The sequence below is a fragment of the Chlorocebus sabaeus genome, chromosome 26, assembly GCF_047675955.1.
Source record: "Chlorocebus sabaeus isolate Y175 chromosome 26, mChlSab1.0.hap1, whole genome shotgun sequence".
Classification (NCBI taxonomy): domain Eukaryota; kingdom Metazoa; phylum Chordata; class Mammalia; order Primates; family Cercopithecidae; genus Chlorocebus; species Chlorocebus sabaeus.
This window is the reverse complement of record NC_132929.1, coordinates 51,791,975-51,803,789: the sequence shown is the minus strand read 5'-3', so window position 1 is coordinate 51,803,789 and position 11,815 is coordinate 51,791,975. Positions and strand designations below refer to the sequence as shown.

General features: G+C 48.4%; 1 long non-coding RNA gene across 7 annotated transcripts in view; it reads left to right on the top strand.

Annotated features, from left to right (window-relative positions):
- Positions 1-6,320: 6,320 nt before the first annotated feature.
- Positions 6,321-11,815, top strand: part of LOC103246065 (uncharacterized) — a 29,632-nt gene continuing 24,137 nt past the window's right edge. For 6 of the 7 annotated variants that reach the window (XR_012091560.1, XR_012091562.1, XR_012091557.1 and 3 more), the window contains exons 1-2: positions 6,470-6,564; positions 7,164-7,264. This is a non-coding gene — a long non-coding RNA (uncharacterized lncRNA). Of the gene's footprint in view, positions 6,409-6,469; positions 6,565-7,163; positions 7,265-11,815 lie in introns of those variants that run through there. The other variant, XR_012091561.1, reaches the window with a different exon arrangement.

The following is an 11,815-nucleotide window of genomic DNA, read 5'->3' as shown; positions in this document are numbered from 1 at the left end:
TGATTGATAAAGCAGACTATATTATCCAACATTCCACTAAGATAAAGAATCACAATGATTTCTCTTTTTTGGAAAAACTTTCTCTGATTCTCCTACATTATTGTTAAGGGTTTTTTGTTTTTCTAAAAACACAAAACAGAAAAACAAACAAAAAAGAAAACAAGAAACATGTCTAATGTCCTTAAAAACATAAAGCTTGTGAGCCAGGTGTGGTGGCTCACGCCTGTAATCCCAGCAGTTTGGGATGCTGGGGTGGGTGGCTCACCTGAGTTCAGGAGTTCAAAACCAGCTTGGCTAACATGATGAAACCCTGTCTCCATTAAAAATACAAAACTAGCTGGGCATGATGGCAGGTGTCTGTAATCCCAGCTACTTGGGAGGCTGAGGCAGGAGAATCCCTTGAACCTGGGAGGCGGAGTTTGCAGTGAGCCAAAATCATGCCACTGCACTTCAGACTGGGCTACAGAACAAGACTCTGTCTCTAAATACATACATACATACATACACACACACACACACGGAAAGCTTTCCATTTAATAAGCACTCAAAGTTCTTTACAAGTTTAAAACAAATACAGGACCCTCTAAAGTAAGGCTAAATGCTAAGTGATGGGGGAGAGAAAAAGGACATGAATAACTCCTACTCTCATGAGGTGAATCACTAAATCCTATTTTTCTAGAATCACCTGGCCTCTCTAATCCCTGAAAATGAAACTGAATTTCTCCCTCGATACTTGGCTATGACTTGCAATCATGAAAACCAAGAGTTGTGTTCTGTCACTGTGTATTGCTTATTACCTGGGATCAAGGATTGACTTTTTCATGATTTGCTCCATTACCTGTGTGCTTCTTATCCCAGACCAAATTAAGCTTTTTTCTAAAGTTCTACAATTTACAGTTAGTAGATAAGAGTGGTTCTCAAAATATAGTCTCTGAACCAGGAGCACCTGGGAATGTCTTATAGATGTAAATTCTCAGGCCCCTCCCTAGACTTGTTGAATCAGAAACTCTGGAGTAGGGCCCCGCAATGCATGCTATAATAAGCCCTCCAGATGTTCAGGAACCGCTGGCATACAGCAGGTAGAAAAATGTGCTTCCTTCTGTAGGTCCAAAGCCAGGGATGCTATATGTTCTGTCTCGATACGAAGCAATGACATGCAATTAAAAGACATAAATCTCCTTCCTACTTCCACCCTCTAGCCAATGTGTTTTATTTTTACAAGTTCAAATAGAAAGGGAATGGCAACGAGAGATTTCGTCTAAAAAGTATGTTTATAAGTATCAGTTCTCATCCAGCCTGATCTCATCTAGTACCATTTATATCCTCTTATATGTAATATTGTAGAAAAGGATCTTCACAATGTAAGACTCGGGCACACTAGAAGTTCTATGATAAAAGACCAACTAGATCTGAATGTCCAAACTTACTAGAGAAGAAAAGTGGGATCAGTTGATTTCCTGACCTCGTGATCTGCCCGCCTTGGCCTCCCAAAGTGCTGGGATTACAGGCATGAGCCACGGCACCTGGCCTTATTTTGTTTTGAGGAGTGCCTTTTGGTAAGGGTGCCCAGGAGGAGGATGACTGTGGAGATGGACCGGTGCCTTCCCTGCTGTGCAACTGGCTAACGTCCTGGCCCGGGGCTCTGCCCAGGACTGCTGTGTGCCTTTTTTGCAATTCCCTTCGCAGTGGGTGAGCCCTGTTCTCTCCACCAACTGAGGCCCAGCCTGCAGTGGTGCTGGCCAGAGAGAGCGGAGTTAGCGGCCCGGGACCTGCAGCAATCCACAGCAGGAGTCAGAGCCTGACTTTCGAGTCTGGGGAGTGAGATGGTGGATCTCGTGGTGTTCAAGGATTCATCCAGCTCTGTTTTCCTGGGCCAAGGGTTTGTCCCAAGACCCGTATCTGATGCCCTGGGCTCCAGCCTCTCTATCCAAGGGAGCAGGGCCGAACAAAAGTCGGCCTCCACATTCCTGGCTTTTCATCCCCATCCTGAGCTGCCTGTCTCTGGCTTCCCCATCAGTGCTGGTGCCCCTTGAGGAGAAGCCTCCCAGAGGAAGAGTTGGTCAAAAGGGGTGTTTTTGTGTGACTTGGAAGGCAGAAGGAAAGAGACAGCAGTTGCTGTGTGGACGCGGCCGTGGCTGTCCAGCGTCACTGGCCAGGTCAGGGTCCATTGTGCCTGTGCACAGCAAGTCTATCACTGTGACATGGGTTTTGCAAAAGAAAAAAGATAGATTCACAAGACCGCCAAGTGAGGAGGTGGGAGAACAGCGCTCAAATCCTTATCTCCCTGGAGATAAGGCTGAGGGCTGTTTCTAGGTTAGGGAAGTGTGATGGTCTAAGATGTGGGGGGAGGTGATTGGCAGTGGGGAAAAATGAAGTAACAGGTTCATTTTGTTCAAGTGTTATCAGGCACCTGGCCGAACTCGGTGGCTCATGCCTGTAATCCCAACACTTTGGGAGGCAAAGGCGGGCAGATCACCTGAGATCAGGAGTGTGAGACCAGCCTGGCCAACATGGTGAAACCCCATCTCTATTAAAAATACAAAAATTAGGCTGGACACGATGGCTCATGCCTGTAATCCCAGCATGTTGGGAGGCCGAGGCAGGTGGATCACGAGGTCAGGAGATCGAGACCATCCTGGCTAAAATGGTGAAACCCCATCTCTACTAAAAAAAAAAAAAAAATACAAAAAATTAGCCAGGCATGGTGGTGGGCACCTATAGTCCCAGCTACTCGGGAAGCTGAGGCAGAAGAATGGTGGGAACCCACGAGGCGGAGCTTGCAGTGAGCTGAGATCGCACCACTGCACTGCAGCCTGGGTGACAGAGCGAGACTCTGTCTCAGAAAAAAAAAAAAAAAAAACAAAAATTAGCTGGGCGTGGTGGTGTGCACCTGTAATCGCAGCTACTCCGGAGGCTGAGGTGGGAGAAGTGCTTGAACTCAGGCGGCAGAGGTTGCAATGAGCTGAGATCGCGCCACTGCACTCCAGCCTGGGCGACCGAGCCAGATTGTCCAAAAAAACACAAAAAACAAAAAGCCTGCTTGCGGTGGCTCATGCCCGTAATCTCAGCACTTTGGGAGGCCAAGGCGGGCTGATCACCTGAGGTTGGGAGTTCGAGACCAGCCTGACCAACATGGAGAAACCCCATCCCTACTAAAAATACAAAATTAGCCAGGCGTGGTGGTGCATGACTGTAATCCCAGCTAGTTGGGAGGCTGAGGCAGGAGAATCGCTTGAACCCAGGAGGCGGAGGTTGCGGTGAGCTGAGTCACACCATTGCACGCCAGCCTGGGCAACAAGAGCCAAACTCCGTCTCAAACAACCAACCAACCGAATGAAAAACAAAACAAAAGAAAAAACACAGTGTAACAAGTTATTATAAAGTCACTGCTCAGGGACCAGCTTGCCCGTCCTGTGCCTCTAGAGGGAAGCTCCCGCCCACTGTTCTTCAGAGTTTTGTATCTTAATTACAGGAGTCACCAAACTAGGCCTATGCACCACAGCTGGCACCCAGCCTTTATTCATTATTTTTTGAGATGGAGTCTCTCTCTGTCCCCCAGGTTGCAGTGGAGTGGCACGATCTCTGCTCACTGCAACCTCCACTTCCTGGGTTCAAGCAATTCTCCTGACTCAGCCTCCCGAGTAGCTGGGATTACAGGTGCATGCCACCACGCCTAGCTAATTGTTGTGTTTTTGGTAGAGATGGGCGTTGGCCTCTCAAAGTGCTGGGATTACAGGCATGAGCCATGATGCCTGACCCAGCCTTTTTGAAAATGAAGGTTTTGGCCAGCACGGTGGCTCACATCTGTAACCCCAGCACTTTGGGAGGCCAAGGCAGGCGGATAACCTGAGGTCAGGAGTTCCAACCCAGCCTGGCCAACAAGATGAAACCCCATCTCTACCAAAACTACAAAAATTAGCCAGGAGTGATGGCTTGCACATGTAATGCCAGCTACTTGGGAGCCTGAGGCAGGAGAATCACTTGAATCCAGGAGGCAGAGGTTGCAGTGAGCCGAGATCACACGATTGCACTCCATCCAGCCTTGGCAACAAGAGCGAAACTCCATCCCAAAAAAAATAAAAAAGAAAAAATGATGTCCTTTATTGCCTCTCAACCCTTTTTTATTTTTTTCATTTTGAGACAGGGTCTCACTCTGTTGCCCAGGTTGGAGTGCAGGAGCCTGATCTTAGCTCACTGCAGCCTCGACCTCCCCAGCTCACATGATTCTCCCCCCTCAGCCTTCCAAATAGCTGGGACCACAGGTGGGCACCACCATGCCCACCTAATTTTGGTATTTTTTGTAGAAATGGGATTATGCCATGTTGCCCAGGCTGATCTTGACTTCATGGCTGAAGTAATCTCTCCACCTCCCAAAGTGCTGGGATTACAGGCGTGAGACACCATGCCCAGCCCTGCTTTAAATTAATGTGTATTTTACTTGATATTAGAGGCGGTTTTTTGCTTACTATTTAAATGTTGTATCTTTGTATCCTTTTACTTTCAATCTGTTTATTTTAATTTGAAATGTTTATCTTGTAGATAGCACATTGATGGATCATATTTTCTTTATTAATCCTTTCAGCCAGTCGGCTTTTCTTTTTTTGTGAGACAGAGTTTTGCTCGTCACCCAGGCTGGAGTGCAATGGTGCAATCTCAGCTCACTGCAACCTCTGCCTCCTGGGTTCAAGCGATTCTACAGCCTCAGCCTCCTGAGTAGTTGGGATTACAGGCGCCTGAAACCATGCCTGGCTAATTTTCGTATTTTTAATAGAGACGGGGGTTTCTTCATGTTCGTCAGGTTGGTCTTGAACTCCTGACCTCAGGTGATCCACCGCCTCAGCCTCCCAAAGTGCTGAGATTACAGGCATAAGCCACCGCACCCGGCCAAAGTGAATTTTTTTTTCTCAGAAAATCTATTCCATTCTTTTTCCAGAAACCATGTTTGTACAACTAAAATAAATATTTATACTCTAATTTTTTTGTTCTGAGGTCTTACTGAGTTTTAATAGAATTTCATCTTTACATGTTTAGAAAAGTTAGAAAATACAGATAAAACATAACTAAGTAAATAATAACATCTTTTCCTTCTGTTCAAAGTTCATTACTATTAGCCGAGTGCAGTGGCTCACACTTGTAATCCCAGCATTTTGGGAGACAGAGGCGGACGGATCACTTGAGCCTAGGAGTTCGACACCAGCCTGGGCAACATGGCAAACCCCGGTCTCTACAAAAAATACAAAAATCAGCTAGGCGTGGTTGCTTGTGCCTGCAGTCCTAGTTACTGGCAAGGCTGAGGTTGAGAACCAGTGAACCTGGTAAGTCAAGGCTGCAGTGGTGCAGCCTCTGTCCCCCAGGCTGGAGTGCAGTGGTGCAATCTCGGCTCACTGCAATCTCCGCCTCCCAGGTTCAAGCAATCCTCCTCCCTCAGCCTCCCAAGTAGCCGGGATTACAGGCGCACACCACCACACCAGGCTAATTTTTGTATTTTTAGTAGAAAGGAGGTCTCACCATGTTGGCCAGGCTGATCTTGAACTCCTGACCTCAAATAATCCACCTGCCTCAGGCTCCCAAAGTGCTGGGATTACAGGCGTGACCGCCATGCCCTTTTTCCTTCTTAGAGGCAGGATGTCACTCTGTCGCCCAGGCTGGAGTGCAGTGGCATGATCTCAGCTCACTGTAGCATTGATCTCCCAGGCTGAGGCGATTCTCCTGCCTCAGCCTCCCGAGCAGCTGGGATCACAGGTGTGCACTACCACACCTGGCTAATTGTTTTTTTTTTTTTTTTTTTTTTTGGAGATAGGGTCTTGCTATGTTGCCCAGTCTGGCAACATGGGATCCTCCAACTCCTGGCTTTGAGGGATCCTCCCACTTTGGCCTCCCAAAGCCCTGAAAATTACAGACGTGAGCCACCATGCCCAGCCTATATTGTTGCATGTTTCTTCAATTGTGTTTTGTGGTCGCTGGAGGTCTGTTGCTTCTTGGACTCCCTGCACAGTGCTTCCACAGCTGCTCCAGGTAATCTGCCCACGACTTCTGCTGCATTCAGTGGAACACACAGGAGGAAACTCTTCACTCCCCAGCCAACCACACACAGATTCCTTCTAAACCCCAGGGCAGCTGCTCTCGCCACTCGACCGGCGCCCTGGATAGCTCCAGTTGCTGTGAGCGCGACCACCCGCGGGGTGATTAAGAGCGCTCCCGGCTGGGCAGTCTCCCGTGGGAGTGGGGGCGTGGGTGAGTGCGACGGAAATCCCGCCTTCCGGCGCCGGCGCTTGACCCTGGCCTCAGACGGTGAGCTCCAAGTAGGAAGACAAGCGGGATTGCGGGAAGCGGGAGAGCCCGGAGGACGGCGAAGCGCTCGTCTTCACCATTGGCTGCGCCCGCGGAGCAGCCTCGTTGCGATTGGCCGTACGCGGGGGGGCGCGGGGGGGGGGGGCGCGGGAGTCTCCCCTCTGCCCGCCGCTAGGGCAGTTAGAGGCGCTGGGGTCCGGGGCTGAGCCGGCGGCTGCCGGGACGCTGTGTCGGGACGCCGGCGGGGCCACGCCGCCCGGCTCTGCTTGTCAGGTCCTGGCCTGGGGCACCGGGGCATCTGATGGCGGAGGCGGTGCGGGCGCGGGGCTGGCGGGCGGCGGAGCCTGGGAGGCAGGGGTGGGCGCGGCGGCCGCACCGGGGCCTGTGCGGATAGCCCGCGGGGCAGTCTCGGGCCTCTCTCCATCTGTTAAGTGGTGGTGGCTGTGGGTTTTTCTGCAGGCGGTCGTTTTCAGTAATTTGTTTCACGCACGCGCCCTGCTGTGGGGTAAATGCTGCTTTCATGTGTCCGTTAAAACGGTGGGTTTCCTGTCGTCTGTGTGTACCTTTTGCATTTGAGGGCAGATGACATTGTGACTTGGCCTCCTGTGACCTTCCATTCTCAAGGTCTCGCCAGCGTGGTGCGGAAACCCGGCCCACCCTGCTTACCTTGGAAGGAGGCTTTCCCTTCCCCACCTCCCTTTCCCCTCCATCTCTTCCCTGTTTCCCTCTCTCCCCTCACTCCTTCCCCCAGCTGTTCTCTCCCCTCTTGCTGTTCTGTCTTGCTCTCTCTTTTTTCTGCATGAAACATTTCGGGAGTGACTTTGTAAATTATTAAAAAGCGTTCGGTCTTAAACATGTGTGTTTACTTGCAGGCCTGAGAACCGGGAGGACGCTGGAGAAAAGCTGCCCTCTGAATCTTTGTTTGGCTGCCCAGGCTCGCCTTGACTCCAAATGGGTGAAAACAGAGACACAGGTGGGGTTTGCCATGTCTTTTTCTTGGCGTGTTTCTGCTTCCATGTTTAAATTTCTCGTGTAAGGTTGTTTTTTTTAGGGCATGTAAGGGGAAGTTAGTTGTATCTTTCTATGTTAGAGGAGCAGGTTTATTTCCTCCTCTAACTTAAAATGTAGCAGTCTTGGCCGGGGGCGGGGGCTCACGCCTGTAATCCCAGCACTTTGGGAGGCCAAGGCGGGTGGATCACGAGGTGAGGAGATCCAGACCATGCTGGCTAACACGGTGAAACCCCGTCTCTACTAAAAATACAAAAAATTAGCCGGGCGTGGTGGCGGGCGCCTGTAGTCCCAGCTACTCGGGAGGCGGAGGCAGGAGAATGGCGTGAACACGGGAGGCGGCGGAGCTTGCAGTGAGCCGAGATCTCACCACTGCACTCCAGCCTGGGCGACAGAAAAAGGTAGCAGTCTTTATGGCTGTTTTTGTAGATTGTGCACGGCTGCCTTTTAATTAGTTTCTTGCGAGTGCACTACCCTTGAGATCTATTAATAGGCAAAATGTTTTTTGTATTTATTATTACTGGATAAGAAATCTGCCACACTCCTAACCATGTCATGATGACTGTTATTTGTTACGGATAGTATTTGAGCTGTTAGTTAAGTGTGGAGGGGAAAATGGGAGAAGTCAGTTGCAGTAATTACGGCCGAGAGAAACTCACTCATTTTATGAGGTCTTGTGTTTGTGTTTCTGGAGAGCCAAGAGTGAGTTCAGTTGAGCTGTTTGTTTTGTATTTGTAACTAATACAAGGACTAAGGACAGTTGTGTTGAAACTGAGGTCATGATGTTAGGATCTTGAGGGCTGAAGGTTCCAAATCAATGGTGTATGTATAGAATTCTATCTGACTTGAAATTTTCCCTTTCTGGACCTCTGGATGCTGAGGCTGACAGTGTCCATGTGACAGTGCCTTCCCTGACAGGAATCAGCAACCATTTTTTTTTTTTTGCACGTGTCAGTAATTCATTATATTTTTAAAACTTTTAATCTCTTCCTCCTAGTCCTCAAATACTGATTTGTTAATGAATTAAAACATTTCCCAAAGTGTTTTCTGTGAAAGAATAGTTGCAAAAGATACTCAATGAAAAGTTAAGTACATGGAAAAATCCAAAGTATATGTTTTATTCATTACATTTGATGAATTTTTTTGTTGTACTTTTTCCTCTCGAGAGGGCGTCTTGCTCTGTCGCTCAGGCTGAAGTGCAGTGGCTTGATCCTGGCTCACTGCAACCTCTGCCTCTTGGGTTCAAGCAGTTCTCTGCCTCAGCCTCCTGAGTAGCTGGGATTACAGGCACCCTCCGCCTCACCAAGCTAATTTTTTTTTTTTTTTTTTTTTTGATGTGGAGTCTCACTCTGTCACCCAGGCTGGAGTGCAGTGTCACAATCTCAGCTCACTGCAAGCTCTGCCTCCCAGGTTCACGCCATTCTCCTGCCTCAGCCTCCCAAGTAGCTGGCACTATAGGCGCCTGCCACCACACCCGGCTAATTTTTTGTATTTTTAGTAGAGACGGGGTCTCACCATGTTAGCCAGGATGGTCTCGATCTCCTGACCTCGTGATCCACCTGCCTTGGCCTCCCAAAGTGCTGGGATTATAGGCGTGAGCCACTGCGCCCGGCCCTAATTTTTGTATTTTTAGTAGAGATGGACTTTCACCATATTGGCCAGGCTAGTCTTGAACTCCAGACCTCATGATCCGCCCACCTCGGCCTCCCAAAGTGCTGGGATTACAGACGTGAGCTTCCATGCCCGGCCCATGTTTGATGATTTTTTCGTCCTTTGTTCTTGTAAAAATCATGGTTAGAAAGCAGAGCATAATTGTTCTTTACATAGATCCCAACGGATTAGGGTTTTTAGGGTGTTTTTTTTGGCATTTAGTAAATGTTTTTATTTTTAGTGTGGAATGTTGTGTGTTTTTTATTATTAGAAAATATTTGTAGATTTATACATATCAAATTCCATTCTTTTTTTTTGTTTGAGACAGAATCTCACTGTGTTGCCCAGGCTGGAATGGAATGCAGTGGCACCATCTCGGCTCACTGCAACCTCCGCCTTCCGAGTTCAAGGGATTCTGCCTCAACCTCCCAAGTAGCTGGGATTACAGGTGTCTGCCACCACACCTGGCTAAGTTTTTTTTTTTTTTTTTTTTTGAAATGGAGTCTCGCTCTGTCACCCAGGCTAAAGTGCAGTGGTGTGATCTGGGCTCACTGCAACTTCTGCCTCCCGGGTTCAAGCAATTCTCCTGCCTCAGCCTCCCGAGTAGCTGGCATTACAGGTACCCGCCACCACTTACCTCCACCTCCCAGGTTCAAGCGATTCTCTGCCTCAGCCTCCTGAGTAGCTGGGATTACAGGTGCACGCCAGCACTCCTGGATAATTTTTGACTTTTTAGTAGAGATAGGGTGTCACCATGTTGGTCAGGCTGGTCTTGAACTCCTGACCTCGTGATCCACCCACCTCAGCCTCCCAAAGTGCTGGGATTACAGGCGTGAGCCACATTTTTAGTAGAGACAAGGTATCACCATGTTGGCCAGGCTGGTCTCCAACTCCTGACCTCAAGTGATCCTCTCACCTCGGCCTCCCAGAGTGCTAGGATTACAGATATGAGGTACTGCGCCAAGTCTAATTTTGTATTTTTAGTAGAGATGGGGTTTTGCTATGTTGGCCAGGCTGGTCTAGAACTCCTAGGTTGAAGTGATCCTCCCACATTGGCCTCTCAAAGCGCTGGGATTACAGGCGTGAGCCACCATACCTAGCCAGTGGGAGGTCTTCCTTCCCTTCTCTCCAACATTCTATAAGCAATGTTTTTGGGCAATGTGTGTTCAATTTTCTCTATATATACCTTGAACCCTACAGTAGTGAAAGGAAGAGTAGACAAATATTGAAGCTGATGTGGTGTGATCTTTGAGCTGGTGGTGCTAATTATTCTTGTTTTCATGGCCTTCAGTGACTTCATCCTGCTTTTGCTGTTGTAAAGTGTTCTAATTTATGCTCCTGAGAATAACACTTGAGGTGTACTTAGGGTTCTTGTCTGCTTCCTGGTGACTGTCGAAGCTTTTCATCTTGAAGAAGGGAGATGACCAGTGTTCCAGTGTACTGACTTTAAAGAATTTTGCATTTTTTTATTTGTAAAATTTGTAGCCAGATGTAGGGTAGGGGTGGCATGCTTTCTCTAAAGGGCCAGATAGTAAATATTTTAAGCTCTCAATGGACCATATGGTCTCTGTCATAGCCATGGGCCCTTGAAGCTATAGTGCCAAAGCAGCCACAGATAATACTACATCTGTGGGCAGGGGAAGATCATTCTGTAAACTTTATTTATGGACACCAAAAGATGAAGTTCACAGAATGTTTGCAAGTCACAAAATACTGTTTTTCTTTTGATGATTTTTGAATCGTGAAAACATAAAATACGGTGGCCGGGCGTGGTAGCTCACACTTAATAATCCCAGCACTTTGGGAGGCCGAGGCAGGCGGATCACCTGAGGTCAGGAGTTCGAGACCAGCCTGGCCAACATGGTGAAATCCCATCTGTACTGAAAACAAAAAATTAGCCAGGCATGGTGGTGCATGCCTGTAATCCCAGCTACTTGAGGCTGAGGCACGAGAATCACTTGAACCTGGGAGGAGGAGGTTGTGGTGAGCCAAGACTCTGTCTCAAAAGAACAAAAGTAAAATACTTTCTTTCAGACCATACATGAAGAGGCTGTGGGCTGGGTTTGGCCCCTGAGCTGTGGTTAGTGACCACACACACACACACACACACACACACACACAGGGCAGTCAGGCATTTAGAGCCAGCACCTGTGTTCTCAGCTGAGCTGTGTTCCTGGCTGGCTTCTACTCTATTCCGGGACCTGAGGTGTCTACCTTGGTAAACTGGAGACAGCAAAGCCTGCCTGCTTCCAGGTTGTTTGTGAAGATTGAAAAGGGTCATGTTTCGTTGTCAGGCCACATGCTTTGTGGAGGACATGTTAGGGCATTTTCACTTTTTTTTGTTTTTTTTTTTGAGATGGAGTCTTGTTGTGTTGCACAGGCTGGAGTGCATGGAGTGTAGTGGCGAGATTCCAGCTCACTGTAACCTCCGCCTCCCGGGTTCAAGCAGTTCTCCTGCCTCAGCCTCCTGAGTCGCTGGGATTTAGAGGTGGCTGCCACCACGCCCGGCCAATTTTTGTATTCTTAGCAGAGATTGGGTTTCAGCATGTTGGCCAGGCTGGTCTCGAACTTCTGACCTCAAGTGATGCGTCCACCTCGGCCTCCCAAAGTGCTGGGATTACATTGTGAGCCACCGCACCTGGCCCATTTTCACACTTCATTAGCTGCTTTTTTCCCCCATTTATTTCCTACCTTTCTGTGAAGGATTTCTGAATTAAATGTATTTCATGCCTTAACCTTCTAAATTGTTTGTTCTCTCATTTTCCAGGTTGCTGAGGAAAATAACAGGCTAAGCGAGACATATTAAATTTGTATGTAGTTGCTCAGATGAGGATAAATGCTTACGTGTTGCAGAATGGGGCTCTGC